The following is a 21,649-nucleotide window of genomic DNA, read 5'->3' on the forward strand; positions in this document are numbered from 1 at the left end:
ACCCCACTAAACAAAAAGATGTATTTCTGGCCTAAACTTGACAATCACTTATGCACGTCTAATTACAGATGTGCGGTATATTAGAGGGTTTTTTCACCCCAGTAACCAAAAAGCGGTATTTCTGGCCTAAATGTGACAGTCACTTATGCATGTCTTATTCGAGATGTGCTGTATATCAGAGGGTTTTTTCACCCCATTAACCAAAAAGCTGTATTTCTGGCCTAAATGTGATAGTCACTTATGCACATCTAATCCCAGATGTGCAGTATATGAAACAGATGTATTTTTTTCACCCCAGTAAGCACAAAGCCGTATTTCTGGCCTAAATGTGACACTCACTTATGCACTTCTAATCCCAGATGTGCACTATATGAAACAGATGTATATTTTTCACCCCACTAAACAAAAAGCTGTATTTCTGGCCTAAATGTGACAATCACTTATGCACGTCTAATCCAAGATGTGCAGTATATTAGAGGTTTTTTTTACCCCAGTAACCAAAAAGCCGTATATCTGGCCTAAATGTGACAGTCACTTATGCATGTCTAATCCCAGATGTGCAGTATATTAGTGAGTTTTTTCACCCCAGTAAGCACAAAGTCGTATTTCTGGCCTAAATGTGACAGTCACTTATGCACGTCTAATCCCAGATGTGCAGTATATTAGAGGGTTTTTTCACCCCAGTTAGCACAAAGCCGTATTTCTGGCCTAAATGTGACAGTCACTTATGCACTTCTAATCCCAGATGTGCACTAAATGAAACAGATTTTTTTTTTTTACCCCACTAAACAAAAAGCTGTATTTCCGGCCTAAATGTGACAATCACTTATGCACGTCTAATCCCAGATGTGCACTATATGAAACAGATGTATTTTTTTTACCCCACTAAACAAAAAGCTGTATTTCTGGCCTAAATGTGACAATCACTTTTGCACTTCTAATGCCAGATGTGCACTATATGAAACACATGTATTTTTTTCACCCCAGTAAGCAAAAAGCTGTATTTCTGGACTTGAAGACATGCAAATAGCCTGTGCTGGTGCACTATCGTTGCATAAAATGGCTGCTGATTATGTTTGTTTTCAGTAGTAGTTGGCTCAGGGCAGGCTTAAAAAAATTGTGAATTTCACCCACAAAACACATTTGCTGTACATCGCTGAGTAAAGAAGCAGTTCTGAATCTTCATAAGATTTCTCCCTGATCTCTCCCTCACAGCAGCTGCAGCCTCTCCCTAAACTAATCCGAGCAGAGTGACGGGCGGCGCTACTAGACTCCAGCTTAAATAGAGGCTGGGTCACATGCTGCAGTTGGCCAATCACAGCCATGCCAACAGTAGGCATGGCTGTGATGGCCTTTTGGGGCAAGTAGTATGACGCTCGTTGATTGGCTGCTTTGCAGCCTTTCAAAAAGCGCCATAAAAATCGCCGAACACCGAACTCGGTTCGGGTCCGGGTCCGGGTGCCGAAAACCCTAAAGTTCGGTACGAACCCGAACTTTGCAGTTCGGGTTCGCTCAACTCTACTGACTTACAGTCCACACCCATTGAAGGAGCACCTCATATTTTTGTGGATGGATCCTGTTCCCGCCCTATTGACAACACTTATCATGCAGGATACGCTGTGGTTCAACTCCTTGATGTTATTCTAGAATTGAATCCTATATCTTTTTAGTCAGCCCAAGCAGCTGAACTGATTGCCCTCACTAGAGGTTGTTGTCTTTTTGAGGGTAGAGCTGTAAATGTATAAACCAATTCCAAATATGCCTTTGGGGTTGTACATGATCATGGGGTAATCTGGCAGAGGACAGTCTTCATAGCTGCAGATGGGAGACAAATCTCACATTCCACCCTAGTACATGATCTCCTGGTCGCCATCAAATTACCAAGCAAAGTTGCTATTATCTATTGTAAGGCACATACTGGTCTCCAAACACACATAGCTAAAGGGAATGCCCTAGCTGATCAGGCAGCAAAAGAGGCTGCTATTAGAACGGCAGCAACAGTTCAAAGGCCCTCCCTAGTTCCAGACATTACCCTTACTGACAATCTATTGTTAAGCCAATCTATTGTTGTAACAAAATAGAATGGCAGACGGTAGGTGCAGTACAACAGTACAAGACGCTGATACGGGTCTTATCTGCAAAGAGGGGAAACCGTGTATCCCAGTTGCAAGCGCCCCAATTTTAATTGCACAATATCATGGTCTTGGCCATAGGGGAGCACAGGCAACCACTGACCTCATTCGGAGAGATTTTTTTATACCAAGTCTTAGATCAAAGGTACAATCTTATGTTTCACGGTGTATTATATGTCTCAGAAACAACCCAAATAATTCAAAGAAGGCCCAACACCAGCATCTGAATTACCTGACTTCGCCATTCACTCACTTACAAATTGACTTCACCCATATCCCAAAGACAGGACGAAAGCAGGAGTATGCCCTTGTAATTGTGGATATGTTCTCTAAATGGCACACAAATTGTGGTAAAAATTTTGTTACAAGAGATCATCCCTATATGGGGGTATCCTGTTCAAATTGACTCAGATAATGACCCAGCTTTTGCGTCCAGGGTATGTAAGGAGCTTTCTAAAGCCCTTAGGATTGACTGGAAGTTCCACCTTCCTTATCACCAACAGAGTTTCGGGATAGTAGAAAGGATTAATAGAACAATTAAAGAAAAGATAAGGAAAATTACTGGAGGCACGTTCACTAATTGGAAAAAGTTCTTGCCTATAGCCCTAGCAGAAATTAGGATGCAGCCTAATAAGAATACTGGTTACTCACCATTTGAGGTCCTAATGGGAAGACCCTTCCCCACCCCTTAGGGTCCAAAGGCCCCCGTGATAGAAAAAGGGGATCTAGAAGTAGTACAGGCAGAATATGTGAGGAAACTTGTAGAAACTTTAGATCAAATTGAACGAGATGTTGCTCGTGCCTCTCCTTTCTCTCCACAGGAACCTACGCATCCTTTCCAACCAGGAGATGTGGTGATAGTCCAGCGCCTGGCAAAAGGACAAAAACAGGCTGAGTTCCCGTTTTGACCTCCCACCCGAGTGGTAGCAGTCACCAGAACAGCGATTCTCACAGAAGAGGCTCCAATCTGGATTCACGCTAGCAGAGTGAAAAGGGTCCCTGAGGCTTCTTCTCCGGTGAAGGACTAAGACAAAGAGGGTGAAGCAGGTGTGAAATCCCTGAACAAAGAGGGGAGCTCAGAAGAAGTTTCCCTGAAAAGTGCCTTGCCACAGGCTGAAGATGATAACCCCACAATATTCTGGAAGATTTGTTTGTCTGCTGATAATTATTAATCTGGCTTATTACTACATGTATTTATCAATTTATCACCCAGAGGAGATGAGTTTCTTCTGCGGTGCACCAAATAATCAGTCAGTATATAAAAGAGCTCAGGACCAAGATTCCTTTGCTCCCGTCCCCTTTTATTCTGAACAGAATATTATAGTCAGGATAGCAAATGCCCTAAATGTTAGTTCATTGTGCCTTAAAGACTTACAGAGCCCACGGGATCTTATACAAACATGAGTTATTGCTGTGCCTACAACCGATGAATCCCTCGTTAAAGTCTGGTCAAAGGCTAACAATACACAATCTTTTATTCCCTTGTATGACTTCTGTGGGGAGTGTTAGAAATTAGGACATAGCAGGGATAATATTAGAATAATTACTATTAATGTGACTGCAGCAGAGACTTGTTTTACCTTTTCCCAGGATATGACTTTATATTGTGATAGTACAGACATAAAAAGTGGATTACCTAAGAATAGTGTATATGATTATATTGACGACACCTGTAAAAAGAATAGTAGGCTTGCTAGCTCCCTGAATAATTCCATGAGTTGTAAAAAGACCATTGTGACTCCCAGTTTTATCTATAATATAATGCTCCCTAAGGGATGTTTTTTGTCTTGTGGTAACAGCACTTACAATTACATTCCTGCTTATGTTATTGGAGGTCCCTGTGCATTATCCAGGCTGACTTTGGCCCTTCCCAGTCAACCCCCTATCAGGAGAGCTTACAGATCTGTTACCAAGACTTTATCAGAAGACTGTGACTCTACTTTACCCCTTCTCAGCCGTACAGAATATCCAAGTTTGGGCGCCTCTATATTAGGAGTGCCTGGACTGGCTATATATAATACTCGTACAATAAATTCTATTGCATGTGACTTGGCTAAATCTCTGAATCATACCTCTATCACCTTATCAGGCATGCTTTTAGATATACAAGGCATAAGAGGAGCAGTGCTAGAAACTAGATTTGCTGTGGATTATCTGTTACTTAAACATAATATAGGATGTCAAGATTTTAAAGGAATGTGTTGCTTTAATTTATCTGACCATTCCAGATCAATCCAGTCCCATATTCAAGCGTTACATGAAATTGCCAATAATATCAAGAAAGATGTTGATTCATCCTTTTGGTGGGACTGGTTATTTAGCTGACTGCCAGATTTGAGTTGGTTAAGAACATTATTTATCAGTATCATAATTATAATTGCTTCCTTGATTGTCATATGTTGTTGTATCCAATGTAACCCTTCCCTCATACAGATTTTTTGTGTAATGTGTCCAAAACCCCACAGATCCTGGACAATCATATGCTACTTACCTCTCTATGAGAGAAAGAAGATAAATCATATTCATGACTTAAGAGGGGATTGAAGGGTTAAATAGAGATGTCCCGAACTATTCGCCGGCGAACAGTTCGCGGCGAACATAGTTTGTTCGCGTTCGCCGCGGCGGGCTAACATATGCGATGTTCGGTCCGCCCCCTATACATCATCATTGAGCAAACTTTGACCCTATACCTCACAGTCAGCAGACACATTCCAGCCAATCAGCATACCCTCCCTCCCAGACCCTCCCACCTCCTATCAAAAAGCAAGGACAGCATCCATCTTAGATTCATTTTGAAGCTGCAGAGTCACAAATTTGACTAAGTTGTAATCGCAATGCGATTAATACAGGTTATATTAATCGCATTGCGAATTCAACTTAGAGCTGGGTTCCTAATGGTTGTATTGCTAGAATATAACGAAGATTGATAATATAGTGCTATATTCGTTATATTCGTCAATTCTAGCAATGCAACCATTAGGAACTCAGATCAGATCTAAGTTGTAATTGCAATGCGATTAATACAGGTTATATTAATCGCATTGCGAATTCAACTTAGTTCTGGGTTCCTAATGGTTGTATTGCTAGAATATAATAAAGATTGAGAATATAGTGCTATATTCGTTATATTCGTTAATTCTAGCAATACAACCATTAGGAACTCAGATCTAAGTTGTAATCGCAATGCGATTTATACAGGTTATATTAATCGCATTGTGAATTCAACTTAGAGCTGGGTTCCTAATGGTTGTATTGCTAGAATATAACGAAGATTGATAATATAGTGCTATATTCGTTATATTCGTCAATTCTAGCAATACAACCATTAGGAACTCAGATCAGATCTAAGTTGTAATTGCAATGCGATTAATACAGGTTATTTTAATCGCATTGCGAATTCAACTTAGTTCTGGGTTCCTAATGGTTGTATTGCTAGAATATAATAAAGATTGAGAATATACAGTAGTGCTATATTCGTTATATTCGTCAATTCTAGCAATACAACCATTAGGAACTCAGATCTAAGTTGTAATCGCAATGCAATTATCACAGGTTATATTAATCGCATTGCGAATTCAACTTAGAGCTGGGTTCCTAATGGTTGTATTGCTAGAATATAACGAAGATTGATAATATAGTGCTATATTCGTTATATTCGTCAATTCTAGCAATGCAACCATTAGGAACTCAGATCAGATCTAAGTTGTAATTGCAATGCGATTAATGCAGGTTATATTAATCGCATTGCGAATTCAACTTAGTTCTGGGTTCCTAATGGTTGTATTGCTAGAATATAATAAAGATTGAGAATATAGTGCTATATTCGTTATATTCGTTAATTCTAGCAATACAACCATTAGGAACTCAGATCTAAGTTGTAATCGCAATGCGATTTATACAGGTTATATTAATCGCATTGTGAATTCAACTTAGAGCTGGGTTCCTAATGGTTGTATTGCTAGAATATAACGAAGATTGATAATATAGTGCTATATTCGTTATATTCGTCAATTCTAGCAATACAACCATTAGGAACTCAGATCAGATCTAAGTTGTAATTGCAATGCGATTAATACAGGTTATTTTAATCGCATTGCGAATTCTACTTAGTTCTGGGTTCCTAATGGTTGTATTGCTAGAATATAATAAAGATTGAGAATATACAGTAGTGCTATATTCGTTATATTCGTCAATTCTAGCAATACAACCATTAGGAACTCAGATCTAAGTTGTAATCGCAATGCAATTATCACAGGTTATATTAATCGCATTGCGAATTCAACTTAGAGCTGGGTTCCTAATGGTTGTATTGCTAGAATATAACGAAGATTGATAATATAGTGCTATATTCGTTATATTCGTCAATTCTAGCAATGCAACCATTAGGAACTCAGATCAGATCTAAGTTGTAATTGCAATGCGATTAATGCAGGTTATATTAATCGCATTGCGAATTCAACTTAGTTCTGGGTTCCTAATGGTTGTATTGCTAGAATATAATAAAGATTGAGAATATAGTGCTATATTCGTTATATTCGTTAATTCTAGCAATACAACCATTAGGAACTCAGATCTAAGTTGTAATCGCAATGCGATTTATACAGGTTATATTAATCGCATTGTGAATTCAACTTAGAGCTGGGTTCCTAATGGTTGTATTGCTAGAATATAACGAAGATTGATAATATAGTGCTATATTCGTTATATTCGTCAATTCTAGCAATACAACCATTAGGAACTCAGATCAGATCTAAGTTGTAATTGCAATGCGATTAATACAGGTTATTTTAATCGCATTGCGAATTCAACTTAGTTCTGGGTTCCTAATGGTTGTATTGCTAGAATATAATAAAGATTGAGAATATACAGTAGTGCTATATTCGTTATATTCGTCAATTCTAGCAATACAACCATTAGGAACTCAGATCTAAGTTGTAATCGCAATGCAATTATCACAGGTTATATTAATCGCATTGCGAATTCAACTTAAAGCTGGGTTCCTAATGGTTGTATTGCTAGAATATAACGAAGATTGAGAATATAGTGCTATATTCGTTATATTCGTCAATTCTAGCAATACAACCATTAGGAACTTAGCTCTAAGTTGAATTTGCAATGCGATTAATGTAGGTAATATTAATCGCATTGCGAATTCAACTTACCACACTCTGCGTCAACTACGTAATTTTCCATGGGAGTTTTGCCATGGATCCCCTACCGGCATGCCACAGTCCAGGTGTTAGTCCCCTTGAAACAACTTTTCCATCACTATTGTGTCCAGAAAGAGTCCCTGTGGGTTTTAAAATTCGCCTGTCTATTGAAGTCCATGGCGGTTCGCCCGGTTCGCCCGTTCGCATACATTTGCGTAAATTTGCGTTCGCCGTTCGCGAACGGAAAATTTTATGTTCACGAAATCTCTAGGGTTAAATAGAATAAGCTTTATGATCTATATGAATGACAGGATGTTGGGTGACATCATACTAGAGGGTGAATATATTTACATTAGCCTTATTTCCATATAATGAATTGTTTCTGCTCAGCACTAGTGTAATATGAACCACATCTGTTTCCTGTATATATGGATGTATGCATAAGAGGCTGGATTCTCAGAATAAACTCAGAGCTGTTTCATAAACCATAACGTGTGTGTCATTGAGATAGCTCTCCAGGTCTTTGGATATAAAGGATGAATCAGGGTGCATTCCGAAGCAGTACACTTTCAGCTCCGGCCTGGTGTACCTGCACGACCCCTACCACCCTTGTGGAACGGCCTGCCTATTCCTCTGCCTGTCATTTTCAAAATGACCCTGCGCCTAAATCCCTAGAGAAAAGCAATATTTGTGGAAGCAGGTATATCGCACACTTCATAAATATTTGGTGGAAGCAGTTATATCGCAGCCCTCAATCAGTATTTTGTGGAAGCAGGAATATCAAACCCCTTAATCAGTATTTTGTGGAAGCAGGTATATCGCAGCCCCCAAACAATATTTGGTAGAAGCAGGTATATCAAACCCTTTAATCAGTATTTTGTGGAAACAGGTATATCAAACCCCTTAATCAGTATTTTGTGGAAGCAGGCATAACGCAGCCCTCAATCAGTATTTTGTGGAAGCAGGTATATCGCAGGCCTCAATCAATATTTGGTGGAAACAGGTATATCAAACCCCTTAATCAGTATTTTGTGAAAGCAGGTATATCGCAGCCCTCAATCAGAATTTTGTGGAAGCAGGTATATCACAGGCCTCAAACAATATGTGGTGGAAACAGGTATATCGAACCCCTTAATCAGTATTTTTTGGAAGCATTTATATCGCAGCCCTTAATCAGAATTTTGTGGAAGCAGGTATATCGCAGCCCTCAATCAATATTTGGTGGAAACAGGTTATATCAAACTCCTTAATCTGTATTTTGTGGAAGCAGGTATATCGCAGCCCTCAATCAGTATTTTGTGGAAGCGGGAATATCAAACCCCATAATCAGTATTTTGTGGAAGCAGGTATATCACAGCCCTCAATCAAAATTTGGAGGAAGTAGGTATATCAAACCCTTTAATCAGTATTTTGTGGAAGCAGGTATATCAAACCCTTTAATCAGTATTTTGTGAAAGCTGGTATATCGCAGCCCTCAATCAGTATTTTGTGGAAGCCGGAATATCAAACCCCATAATCAGTATTTTGTGGAAGCAGGTATATCACAGCCCTCAATCAATATTTTGTGGAAGTAGGTATATCAAACACTTTAATCAGTATTTTGTGGAAGCAGGTATATCGCAGCCCTCAATCAGTATTTTGTGGAAGCGGGAATATCAAACCCCATAATCAGTATTTTGTGGAAGCAGGTATATCACAGCCCTCAATCAATATTTTGTGGAAGTAGGTATATCAAACCCTTTAATCAGTATTTTGTGGAAGCAGGTATATCGCAGCCCTCAATCAGTATTTTGTGGAAGCAGGCATATCAAACCCCTTAATCAGTATTTTGTGGAAGCAGGTATATCGAACCCCTTAATCATTATTTTGTGGAAGCAGGTATATCAAACCCCTTAATCAGTGTTTTGTAGAAGCAGGTATATCACATACCTCAATCAATATTTGGTGGAAACGGGTATATCGAACCCCTTAATCAGTATTTTGTGGAAGCAGGTATATCGCAGCCCTCAATCAGTATTTTGTGGAAACAAGAATATCAAACCCCTTAATCAGTATTTTGTGGAAGCCAGGTATATTGCAGGCCTCAATCAATATTTGGTGGAAACAGGTATATCGAACCCCTTAATCGGTATTTTGTGGGAGCAGGTATATCGCAGGCCTCAATCAATATTTGGTGGAAACAGGTATATGAAACTCCTTAATCAGTATTTTGTGGAAGCAGGTAAATCGCAGCCCTCAATCAGTATTTTGTGGAAACAAGAATATCAAACCCTTTAATCAGTATTTTGTGGAAGCTGGTATATCGCAGCCCTCAATCAGTATTTTGTGGAAGCGGGAATATCAAACCCCATAATCAGTATTTTGTGGACGCAGTTATATCACAGCCCTCAATCAATATTTTGTGGAAGTAGGTATATCAAACACTTTAATCAGTATTTTGTGGAAGCAGGTATATCGCAGCCCTCAATCAGTATTTTGTGGAAGCGGGAATATCAAACCCCATAATCAGTATTTTGTGGAAGCAGGTATATCACAGCCCTCAATCAATATTTTGTGGAAGTAGGTATATCAAACCCTTTAATCAGTATTTTGTGGAAGCAGGTATATCGCAGCCCTCAATCAGTATTTTGTGGAAGCAGGCATATCAAACCCCTTAATCAGTATTTTGTGGAAGCAGGTATATCGAACCCCTTAATCATTATTTTGTGGAAGCAGGTATATCGCAGCCCTCAATAAGTATTTTGTGGAAGCGGGAATATCAAACCCCATAATCAGTATTTTGTGGACGCAGTTATATCACAGCCCTCAATCAATATTTTGTGGAAGCAGGTATATCGAACCCCTTAATCATTATTTTGTGGAAGCTGGTATATCGCAGCCCTCAATCAGTATTTTGTGGAAGCGGGAATATCAAACCCCATAATCAGTATTTTGTGGACGCAGTTATATCACAGCCCTCAATCAATATTTTGTGGAAGTAGGTATATAAAACACTTTAATCAGTATTTTGTGGAAGCAGGTATATCGCAGCCCTCAATCAGTATTTTGTGGAAGCGGGAATATTAAACCCCATAATCAGTATTTTGTGGAAGCAGGTATATCACAGCCCTCAATCAATATTTTGTGGAAGTAGGTATATCAAACCCTTTAATCAGTATTTTGTGGAAGCAGGTATATCGCAGCCCTCAATCAGTATTTTGTGGAAGCAGGCATATCAAACCCCTTAATCAGTATTTTGTGGAAGCAGGTATATCAAACCCCTTAATCATTATTTTGTGGAAGCAGGTATATCGCAGCCCTCAATAAGTATTTTGTGGAAGCAAGTATATCAAACCCCTTAATCAGTGTTTTGTAGAAGCAGGTATATCACATACCTCAATCAATATTTGGTGGAAACAGGTATATCGAACCCCTTAATCAGTATTTTGTGGAAGCAGGTATATCGCAGCCCTCAATCAGTATTTTGTGGAAACAAGAATATCAAACCCCTTAATCAGTATTTTGTGGAAGCCAGGTATATTGCAGGTCTCAATCAATATTTGGTGGAAACAGGGATATCGAACCCCTTAATCTGTATTTTGTGGAAGCAGGTATATCGCAGGCCTCAATCAATATTTGGTGGAAACAGGTATATGAAACTCCTTAATCAGTATTTTGTGGAAGCAGGTAAATCGCAGCCCTCAATCAATATTTGGTGGAAACAGGTATATCGATCCCCTTAATCAGTATTTTATGGAAGCAGGTATATCGCAGCCTCAATAAATATTTGGTGGAAACAGGTATATTGAACCTTTTAATCTGTATTTGTGGATGCAGGTATATCACACCCCTCAATTATTTTTTGCCACAACAGTTATATCACACCACCCTGTTTATTTGGGGCAACAGGAATATCGCAGCCCTCAATAAGTATTTTGTGGAAGAAGGTATATCACACCCCTCAAATTTTTGGGGGAGCAACAGGTATATCACACCTGTTGCAAATAGTTGTTCCTCTATATAGCTGCAGTATCGCAGCAGAACTGCACACAACTGCTGCACAATATAAATGCATTACATACTTTCTATGTTAGAAACTATATTTAGGTATATCACACTCCTCAATCGGTATTTTTGGGGGCAGCAGGTATATCACACCCATTGCAATTAGTTGTTCCAATAGCGATTGTCCCACTATATAGCTGCAGTATCGAAGCAGAACCGCACACAACTGCTTCACAATACAAATGCATTATAATATACTATCTATGTTAGAAAGTATATTATAAGTATATCACACCCCTCAGTTTATCACACCTATCGATAGCACACCTATACCAGTCCTTAAAAGGACTTTTGTGGCCCTATTAGCTAGCGTTTGGTGTCCCGAACAGCCTGTCCCTGCTCCACAAAGCAACCTCTCCCTACACTGGCAAAACACAGTATGTAAAATGGCTGCCAGATCGGGTTCTTTGATAGGGTGGCGGTGTGTCCATGTGCTGAAAGTCTCATTTGGCTGTCCTGTCCCACCTGATGGAAGTGTTATGGGTCAAAGTTCGGCGCAATGCAAAAGAATATGGCGCAAGCGGACATTGCCATATGTTTGCATGTTCGGCGAATCGCGAATAGAGTTGAGCGGACACCTGGATGTTCGGGTTCTCCGGGTTCGGCCGAACTTGAGAAAAAAGTTCAAGTTCGGGACCTGAACTTGACCCGAACTTGACCCCGAACCCCATTAAAGTCAATGGGGACCCGAACTTTTGAGCACTAAAATGGCTGTAAAAATGTCATAGAAAGGGCTAGAGGGCATCAAAATGTGGTTAAGAGCATGGCAAGTGCTCTGCAAACAAATTTGGATAGGGAAATGACTTTAAATAACATAAAATAGGTAAAAATATAAAATAATAATCTTGATCTAGGAGGACGAGGTCCATATGGAGTAGGAGGTTGAGGAGGCGGTGGATGTGGCGGTGTAGTTGGAAGGGGCGGTGGAGGAGTAGGTAGCCTACGCTGCTTTTTGGTTTTAAATGTTATTTTTAAAATTAGGGTACACCCCAAAACATTGGGAAATATAACCTGTGATAACCCCCTCCAGTCATGCTAAACACACTTTCAGACAATACACTGGCTGCAGGGCAGGCCAGCACCTCCAGGGGGTAAAGGGCAAGCTCAGGCCATGTGCCCAATTTGGAGACCCAGAAGTTGCAGGGGCTGACCCCTGTCAGTCAGTTTGTGTAGACGTGTGCCCACTTACTGCCCCACCATGTCGCACGTCCCCGTGATGTTCACGATCCAATTTGATATCTGCTCTATCAACTTTCCATGTTCTTTTATGCACCTACCATGGTGTTCACAGGTGGCGGCGAATCAGGGTTCCAGGCCAGAGAGGGAGCGTGAGAAAGAGAGACCACATCCAAGGGAGGATTTATTTTTTCAAATTTCAAATTATAGAGTTGAAATATGGGAGAAATTATTAAAGCATAAAAGTGTGACAACTTTTCAAAGTTTAAGCATTGAATGAAAGGATGTGGTGCGCATTAATTACTGAATAATTTATTAAATTCTATTCCCTGTCACCTATGCATAGCAGATGTTTATTCACGTCTAAAATTGTATAATGGCAACCCAAGAATGAAACAGAAAAATTATTGAAATGTATTAAGCTGTCAACTAGGTAGACGAGGGGTATATTACACCGAAAAATTGGTGAATTTCACAAAAAAATGTAACTGACCAATTTTTTTTTTAACCTGTCTACTAGGTGTAGCAGTGGTACATCACACCCAAAAATTGGTGAATTTCACCAGAAAATGTAACTGACAAATTTTTATCTTTTTTTTTTGGTCTACTAGGTATAGGAGTGGTACATAACACCCAAAAATTGGTTAATTTTACCAGAATATATAACTGACAATTTTTTTTTTTTAACAGTCTACTAGGTATAGCAGTGCTACTATACACACAAAAATTGGTGAATTTCACCAGAAAATGTAATTGACAATTTTATTTTAAAAAAATTCTACCGGTCTACTAGGTATACCAGTGGTACTATAACCCAAAAATTGGTTATTTTCACCCGAAAATGTAAATGACAATTTTTTTTTTTAACCAGCCTACTAGGTATAGCAGTGGTACTATACACTAAAACATTTGTTAATTTCACCCAAAAATGTAAATGACAATTTTTTTTCTATTAACCGTAGGCCGGTTAATAGAAAAAAATTGTCATTTACATTTTTGGGTGAAATTAACAAATTTTTTAGTGTATAGGTACTATACCGTAGGCCGGTTAATAGAAAAAAAAATTGTCATTTACATTTTTGGGTGAAATTAACAAATTTTTGAGTGTATAGGTACTATACAGTGGTAGCAGTGGTACTATACATCCAAAAATTGGCGAATTTCACCCGAAAATGTAAATGACAAAGTAGTGAAATTATATAAAATAAAATACGTACAAATAAAAAAAAAATTGATTTATGAGGTGGAGTTCCATATGGAGTAGGAGTTTGAGGAGGCGGTGTACGTAGCGGTGTAGGTGGAAGCGGCGGTGGAGGACGACGAGGTAGCCAACACAGGTTTTTGGTTTTAATATATATTTTTTTAATTAGGGTACACTCTAAAAGAGTGTGAAATATCCAAAATACAAGAATGAGCAATTGCGCTGCAGTATAACAATGGCTGGTTAGTGCCGGTATACATGTCTATTCTGCACAAGGTATGGACAAGTCCTGAGGGATCCATGCCTGGTTCATTTTAATGAACGTAAGCTTGTACACATTGGGTGTGGACAGGCGGCTGCGCTTGTCTGTGATGACGCCCCCTGCCGTGCTAAACACATGTTCAGATAATACACTGGCTGCAGGGCAGGCCAGCACCTCCAAGGCGTAAAGGGCAAGCTCAGGCCATGTGCCCAATTTGGAGACCCAGAAGTTGAAGGGGGCAGACCCGTCATTCAGTACATGTAGGCGTGTGCACACATACTGCTCCATCATGTTGGTGAAATGCTGCCTCCTGCTAAGACGTTCCATATCAGCTGGTGGTGCTGGTGTTGTGGCGTGCTGACAAAGCTTTTCCACATTTCAGCCATGCTAGCCCTGCCTTCTGAAGTGCTGGTGGTGCCCCAGGTGCGTTGGTGACCTCTTCCTTGTCCTCTGCCTTCGCCTTGTGCTTCCACTGTGCCCCTGCTGTCAGGTGGGAATGCGTGCGCTTGTACTCACGCATCTTACGATCACGCTCCAGTGACGGAATTAAGGATGGTACGTTGTCCTTGTAACGGGGATCCAGCAGCGTGGCCACCCAGTAATCAGTACAAGTTAGAATGTGGGCAATTCGGCGGTCATTGCGGAGACACTGCAGACTGTAATCGCTCATGTGTGCCAAGCTGTCCTCTGTGGGAGGTGTATCGTCTGTGTCCTTTGTATCCCCCCATCCACGCACCAGTGATGGCCATGAGCTGGTCTGGGTGCCACCCTGCTGTGAACATGGTTCATCCTCCTGCATCTCCTCCTCCTCATCCTCCACCTCCTCATCCTCCAGAACTGTGCCCTGGCTGGACAATTGTGTACCTTGGGTTTGTGGGTGCAGGATCCCACCCTCGGAGCCACTTGGGAATGACTGGCCAGAAACCCTACGAAATGATCCCTCTTCCTCCTCCTCCTCCTGTGCCACATCCTCTTCCATCATCGCCAGGAGCGTTTTTTCAAGGAGGCATAGAAGTGGGATAGTAACGCTGAGAACGGCGTTATCGGCACTGGCGATGTTGGTGGAGTACTCGAAACAGCGCAACAAGGAATACACGTCTCGCATGGAGCCCCAGTCATTGGTGGTGAAGTGGTGCTGTTCCGCCGAGCGACTCACCAGTGCGTCCTGCAGCTGAAACTCCACTATCGCCTGCTGCTGCTTGCACAGTCTGGCCAGCATGTGCAAAGTGGAGTTCCACCTTGTGGGCACGTCGCATATGAGGCGGTAAGCGGGAAGGCCGAAGTTACGCTGCAGCGCTGACAGGCGAGCAGCAGCAGGGTGAGAACGCCTAAAGAGCGCACAGACGGGCCGCACTTTATGCAGCAGCTCTGACATGTCGGTAATTTTTAAGGAATCTCTGCACCACCAAATTCAGCACATGCGCCAGGCAAGGGATGTGCATCAAACCGGCTAGTCCCAGAGCTGCTACGAGATTTCCCCCATTATCGCACACCACCAGCCGGGCTTAAGGCTGACTGGCACAAACCACTCATCAGTCTGTTGTTCAAGGACCGTCCACAGCTCCTGCGCGGTGTGGGGTTTGTCCCCCAAACAGATACGTTTTAAAACTGCCTGCTGTCGTTTACCCCTGGCTGTGCTGAAGTTGGTGGCGAAGGTGTTACGCTGACTGATGAGGAGCTGGTAGAGGATGAGGAAGCAACAGTAGGCAAACTGAAGCGCCCTGCAATCCTCGGTGGTGGAAGGACATGCGCCAAACTGCTATCCTCCTCAGGCCCACCCGCCACTGCATTTACCCAGTGTGATGTTATGGAGATATAACAGCCCTGACCGTGCTTACTGGTCCACGTATCCGTAGTCAGGTGCACCTTGCCACAGATGGCATTGCGCAGTGCACACCTGATTTTGTCCTCTACTTGGTTGTGAAGGGAAAGGATGGCTCGCCTTGAAAAGTAGTGGCGGCTGGGCACGACGTACTGTGGGACAGCCACCGCCATAAGGCCTTTAAAACTATCTGTCTCCACCAGACGGAATGACAGCATTTCAAAGGCAAGTAATTTAGAAATGCTGGCATTCAGGGCTAGGGATCGCGGGTGGGTAGGGGGTTACTTCCTCTTCCTCTCCATCGTATTGCTCTGGCTGAATCTAAACTGCATCTTTTATGCCAGGGTAAACAGTCCGCAGAGATATATTGTTCAGAATTTCGGAGATGGGTAGCTGATACTGGTTGGAATGATGCTGCACTCTGAAGTCAATTATGCCATGGTCTTTCGGAAAGATTGAAAGATGCATTTGCTTTTCATGAGAGACCAGCCTCGTTAGAATCTGCCATGTCTCTAGCTGTTCGTATTGACTACTCCTTCCTGTCATATTCAGTCCAAGGACAGTGGGGCTGTCTCATTCAGTGCGCAGGGGTCTCAGTCTGTCTCCATCCCCTCTGAGGAGGAGGCCATGCAGCTGGGTTTTCTTGCCTCTGATAGTAGAGGATTTAGCTCTCAGAGAAGGGATTGTTTCTGTTGTGGGGGTATAAATCATTTGGCTAATGTTTGCCCCTCTAGGAGATTCATGGAGTTTTCTGAGGGTAATAAAAGAAAAACAAAAAGAAAAAACCCTCTAAAAACTTTCCATTTGCTACTATTGGCAAGGTTGATGCGGAAATTGAAGGTTTGCCGTTTACTTGTAGTTCCCGTTTTCTCCTACCTGCCAGGGTGGCGCTAGACAGCAAGAACATTGTTTGTGAGATTTTTGTAGATAGTGGAGCAGCTGTCAATCTCATTGATAATCAATTTGCAATAACGCATGGTTTCCAGGTATGCACTTTGGAAAAGGATATACAGTACCTGTTTTTGCTATCGATTCCGCTCCACTTTCTCAAAGATCATTAAAGGGCATAGTTCACAATATCTGTTTGACTCATGTTGAGGATATGTCATGTTTCGTCTCAAGCGGATTACCTACTCCTCTCGTGTTGGGGCTACCCTGGCTCACTAAACATAACCCCACCATTGATTGGCAAGCAAGGCAAATAAATGGTTGGAGTGAGTTTTGCAGAGAGAATTGCCTCACGGCGTCTCTTTCAGAGGTTTCTACCAAGACTGTGCCATCTTTTCTCTCTGAATTTTCAGATGTGTTTTCCGAGAGTAGTGTCCAGGAGTTGCCCCCGCAGCGGGAGTACGACTGCCCTATTAATCTCATCCCAGGCACCAAACTGCCAAAATCACGTTTATAAAATCTCTCCCAACCTGAAAGAGTCACTATGCGTACTTATATCTCTGAGAGCCTGAGAAAGGGATACATCCGACCCTCGAAGTCACCTGTTGCCGCTGTTTTTTTTTTTTGTTAAGAAAAAAGATGGTTCTTTAAGACATTGTCTGGATTTCAGGAAGCTGAACTGTATCACGATTCGTGACCCATATCCGCTTCCTCTGATCCCGGACCTGTTTAACCAGATTGTTGGGGCTAAGGTTTTTTCTAAGTTGGATTTAAGAGGGGCATACAACCTGGTCAGGGTCAGGGAAGGGGACGAATGGAAGATGGCCTTCAATACCCCTGAGGGTCATTTAGAGAATTTGGTTATGTCCTTTGGTTTGATGAATGCTCCGGCCGTCTTCCAACATTTTGTGAACAGCATTTTATATCATTTAATGGGGAAATTTGTACTGGTGTATCTAGATGACATTTTGATTTTTTCTCCTGATTTCAAGACTCATCGAGACCACCTACGTCAGGTCTTGCTGATTCTGCGGGATAATAAATTGTAAGCTAAACTGGAAAAATGTGTGTTTGCGGCTCCGGAGATTCAATTTCTTGGTTTTCTTCTCTCCGCTTCTGGTTTTCACATGGACCCTGAGAAGGTCAGCGCTGTGCTTGATTGGGAGCTTCCTGAGAATCAGAAGGCGCTGATGCGGTTTTTGGGTTTTGCCAATTATTACAGAAAGTTCATTTTGAATTATTCCTCTGTTGTTAAGCCACTCACTGATATGACTAAAAAGGGGGTAGATTTTTCAAAGAGAGTTTTGCTTCCGCTCCCATTTTGGTACAACCTGATGTCTCTCTACCGTTTATTGTTGAGGTGGACGCTTCTGAGGTGGGTGTGGGTGCGGTCTTATCTCAGGGTCCCTCTCCTGCCAAATGGCGACCGTGTGCCTTTTTCTCAAGGAAACTCTCCTCTGCAGAGAGAAATTACGATGTCGGAGATAGGGAGTTGTTGGCCATCAAATTAGCTTTTGAGGAATGGCGCCATTGGTTAGAGGGAGCCAAACACCCTATTACCGTGTTTACAGACCATAAGAATCAGGCCTACTTGGAATCGGCCAAGTGTCTGAACCCGAGACAGGCCAGATGGTCTTTGTTCTTTTCTAGGTTTAATTTTGCTGTTACGTTCCGCCCTGGGGTTGAAAATGTGAAGACGGATGCCCTGTCACGTTGTTTTCCGGGAGTGGGGAACTTTGAAGACCCGGGTCCCATTTTGGCTGAAGGGGTGGTCGTCTCTGCTCTTTACCCTGATTTAGAGGCAGAGTTTCAGGCAGCCCAGGCAGAGGCTCCTGATCTTTGTCCCCCTGGGAGGTTGTTTGTGCCTCTCGCTTTACAACACAAGGTTTTTAAGGAGCACCATGATACTGTCCTTGCTGGGCACCCAGGGAGTAGAGCCACAGTGGATCTCATTGCTCGGGGATTCTGGTGGCCGGCTCTTCATATGGCGGTTGAGGGTTTTGTGGCAGCCTGCGAGACCTGCGCTCGTGCCAAGGTCCCTCATTCACGGCCATCGGGTTATCTCCTCCCATTACCCATTCCTTCCCGTCCTTGGACACATCTGTCCATGGACTTCATTACGGACCTGCCTCGTTCCTCGGGGAAGACTGTGATTCTGGTAGTAGTGGACCGTTTTAGCAAAATGGCGCATTTCATTCCCTTTCCTGGGTTACCCAATGCTAAGACGCTGGCGCAAGCGTTTGTTGATCACATTCCTTCAGACATCGTTTCTGATAGGGGCACGCAATTTGTTTCCAGATTCTGGAAGGCCTTCTGTTCTCGCTTGGTGGTTCGGTTGTCGTTCTCTTCTGCTTTTCACCCGCAGTTGAATGGTCAGACCGAACGCGTCAATCAGAATCTGGAGACATATCTGCGCTGTTTTGTGGCAGAAAATCAGGAGGATTCGTGTTCTTTTTTGTCCCGTGCTGAGTTTGCTTTAAATAACCGTCACCAGGAGTCCTCTGATAAGTCACCATTTTTTGGTGCATATGGGTTTCATCCACAGTTTGGGACATTCTCTGGAGAGGGGTCTTCTGGTTTACTGATGAGGAGAGATTTTCCTCGTCTTTGTCATTCATTTGGCAAAAGATTCAGGGTAATCTGAAGAGGATGAGTGAGAGATATAAGCGTGTGGCGGATAAGAGATGTGTGCCTGGTCCGGACCTGAATGTGGGTGATCTGGTGTGGTTGTCTACAAAGAATATCAAACTGAAGGTTCCCTCCTGGAAGTTGGGTCCTAAGTTTATTGGGCCTTACAAGATCTTGTCCGTCATCAATCCCGTTGCCTTCCGTCTTGATCTTCCTCAGACTTGGAAGATCCATAATGTTTTTCACAGGTCCCTATTAAAACCTTATGTCCAACCCACTGTACCCTCCTCTTTGCCTCCTCCTCCGATTGTTGTTGATGGTAATCTTGAATTTCAGGTCTCTAGGATTGTGGATTCTCGCATTATCCGCGGTTCTCTCCAGTACCTCGTTCATTGGGAGGGTTATGGTCCTGAGGAGAGGATGTGGGTCCCAGTGGCGGACATTAAGGCCACTCGTCTTATCAGGGCTTTCCATAGGTCTCATCCTGAGAAGGTGGGCTCTGGGTGTCCGGAGTCCACCCGTAGAGGGAGGGGTACTGTCACCGCCAGATCTGTGAGAAGGTCTGTTAGATGTTCTTCTCTACCTCTTGCATGAGGTTCTTTGTTTTGGTTTCACTTTGTCATCTCCTTTCCTTCTGCCAGCTGTCACCTATTTACACTAATTGTCTCCCTTTATATTCCCTCCCATACTGCCTCACTTTGCGGTTTATACTTCTTACTGGATGAGTTGTTCACTGCTGGAGGCTCCTACTGCTGATTCCTCAGATAAGTCCTTTTCCTTTATTTGTGTTTCCTTACTAGCTTGATTCTAGGTGACCCTGACTCCGTCCGTATTAAGTGCAGGGAGCCAGTGGTCGTGTCCCCTCACTATTATAGGGTTTTCAGGTGTCACACAGTATAAGGTACGTGGGCATGCAATCGTCTACCATAAAGACCTTTGCATGGGCATAGCAGTCAGGGAGAGCTCTAGGGGTTTTATAGGGCTCATGCATATGCTCCTTAGTTTGTGATAAAGCCAGTCGGATGTTTATTTATAAGTTCCAGCTTTCTGCATCACCATCCGTGACATTAAATCTTTGAGGCCTGTAGGCTCTTCTCCATATTTCGGCAACCATGGTGCACCAAATAAATATGGTACTGACAAGGGTATTGTTGGAGAAGGGCTAGAAACCCCAGAACTGGCAGGGCTATAAACACCAGAACTATCACGGTTTCCATCTATGGACATGGCAGCAAAGTATAGTAGCACTATGAGGCAGTAACCCAGTCCCTCACTAGCAAATCTCTAGCTAATAATGCAGGACACAGTCTCACTAGCACAGTCACTTGCTTATGGCAGACCCAACAAGGGGAACACTTACAGTACAGATGCTTATATGTTGCTGGTTCACCTCAGATATGAGCTGGGGCGTTCCTGTAGTTTCCACAGGCTGTCTTGATCCACTGGAACTGGATCCACAATAACTGCTGGTGCTGGACCGGATTCTGTTCGTGACCCCAAATTGCAGCGGCCGGGTTTGGGGTGGCCCCAATGCTACGCTGGGTCCCCCGGACACCATCGAGGTGTCACCACATGTTGCTGCTCTCCAGAATGGATGGTAAAGCATGGTGCACCCCAATGAGAAATAAGTCCAGATAGTCAGGGCCTGCAGTAAACCAGGGTGCTTCTTTACTGGAGGAATTCAGGTGCAAAACAATACAGGCGAGACATAGGGCTGGCTTCTCCAGTCTCCTCCCTGGCAGAAGAAGGTTTTAATGCTGAGGAAAGGCCTCAGCTAGCTGTCCCTCTCTCAGAAGGCTGGTACCCTGGACTAAGGCTGGTTATCCAGGGTCTATGACAGCATATCCTCGTCTCAGCGTCTTCTTCTGGTCACTCAGTAGTCTAGCAGAGTCTCCTTTTCCAAGCACTGTTCCCTAACTGCAACACACTAGGGGCTCTGAGTGCTCTCCTTATGTACAGTTTTTGCTAGACTAGATCCTTCTAGTGGGAAGGGTGGAGTGGAGAAACTCAGCACAAACAGATACATTGTTTCAGCTCCCATCTGGTATAGACTTACATTAGAGATTCAATGATACTCAATGGCAATGGTACAGCAGATTTTCCAGACAAAAAACAAGTTTCCAGACATAACAGCATAGCTAAAACCAGACTGTCTGCTTTTTGGTGGTAAACAAGTATGGATTTTTCCCTCCGAAACATGGTGGTAAACAAGTCTGGGTTTTTCCCTCCAAACCATGGTGGTAAACAAGTCTGAGTTTTTCCCTCCAAATGGTCTTCTTTAAACCCTATGGCAGCTGTGGAAAATTACCAGCTTCTCAATCAAAGTCCTAACAGTCTCTCAGTATT

This window comes from Bufo bufo, chromosome 5, assembly GCF_905171765.1.
Source record: "Bufo bufo chromosome 5, aBufBuf1.1, whole genome shotgun sequence".
NCBI lineage: Eukaryota > Metazoa > Chordata > Amphibia > Anura > Bufonidae > Bufo > Bufo bufo.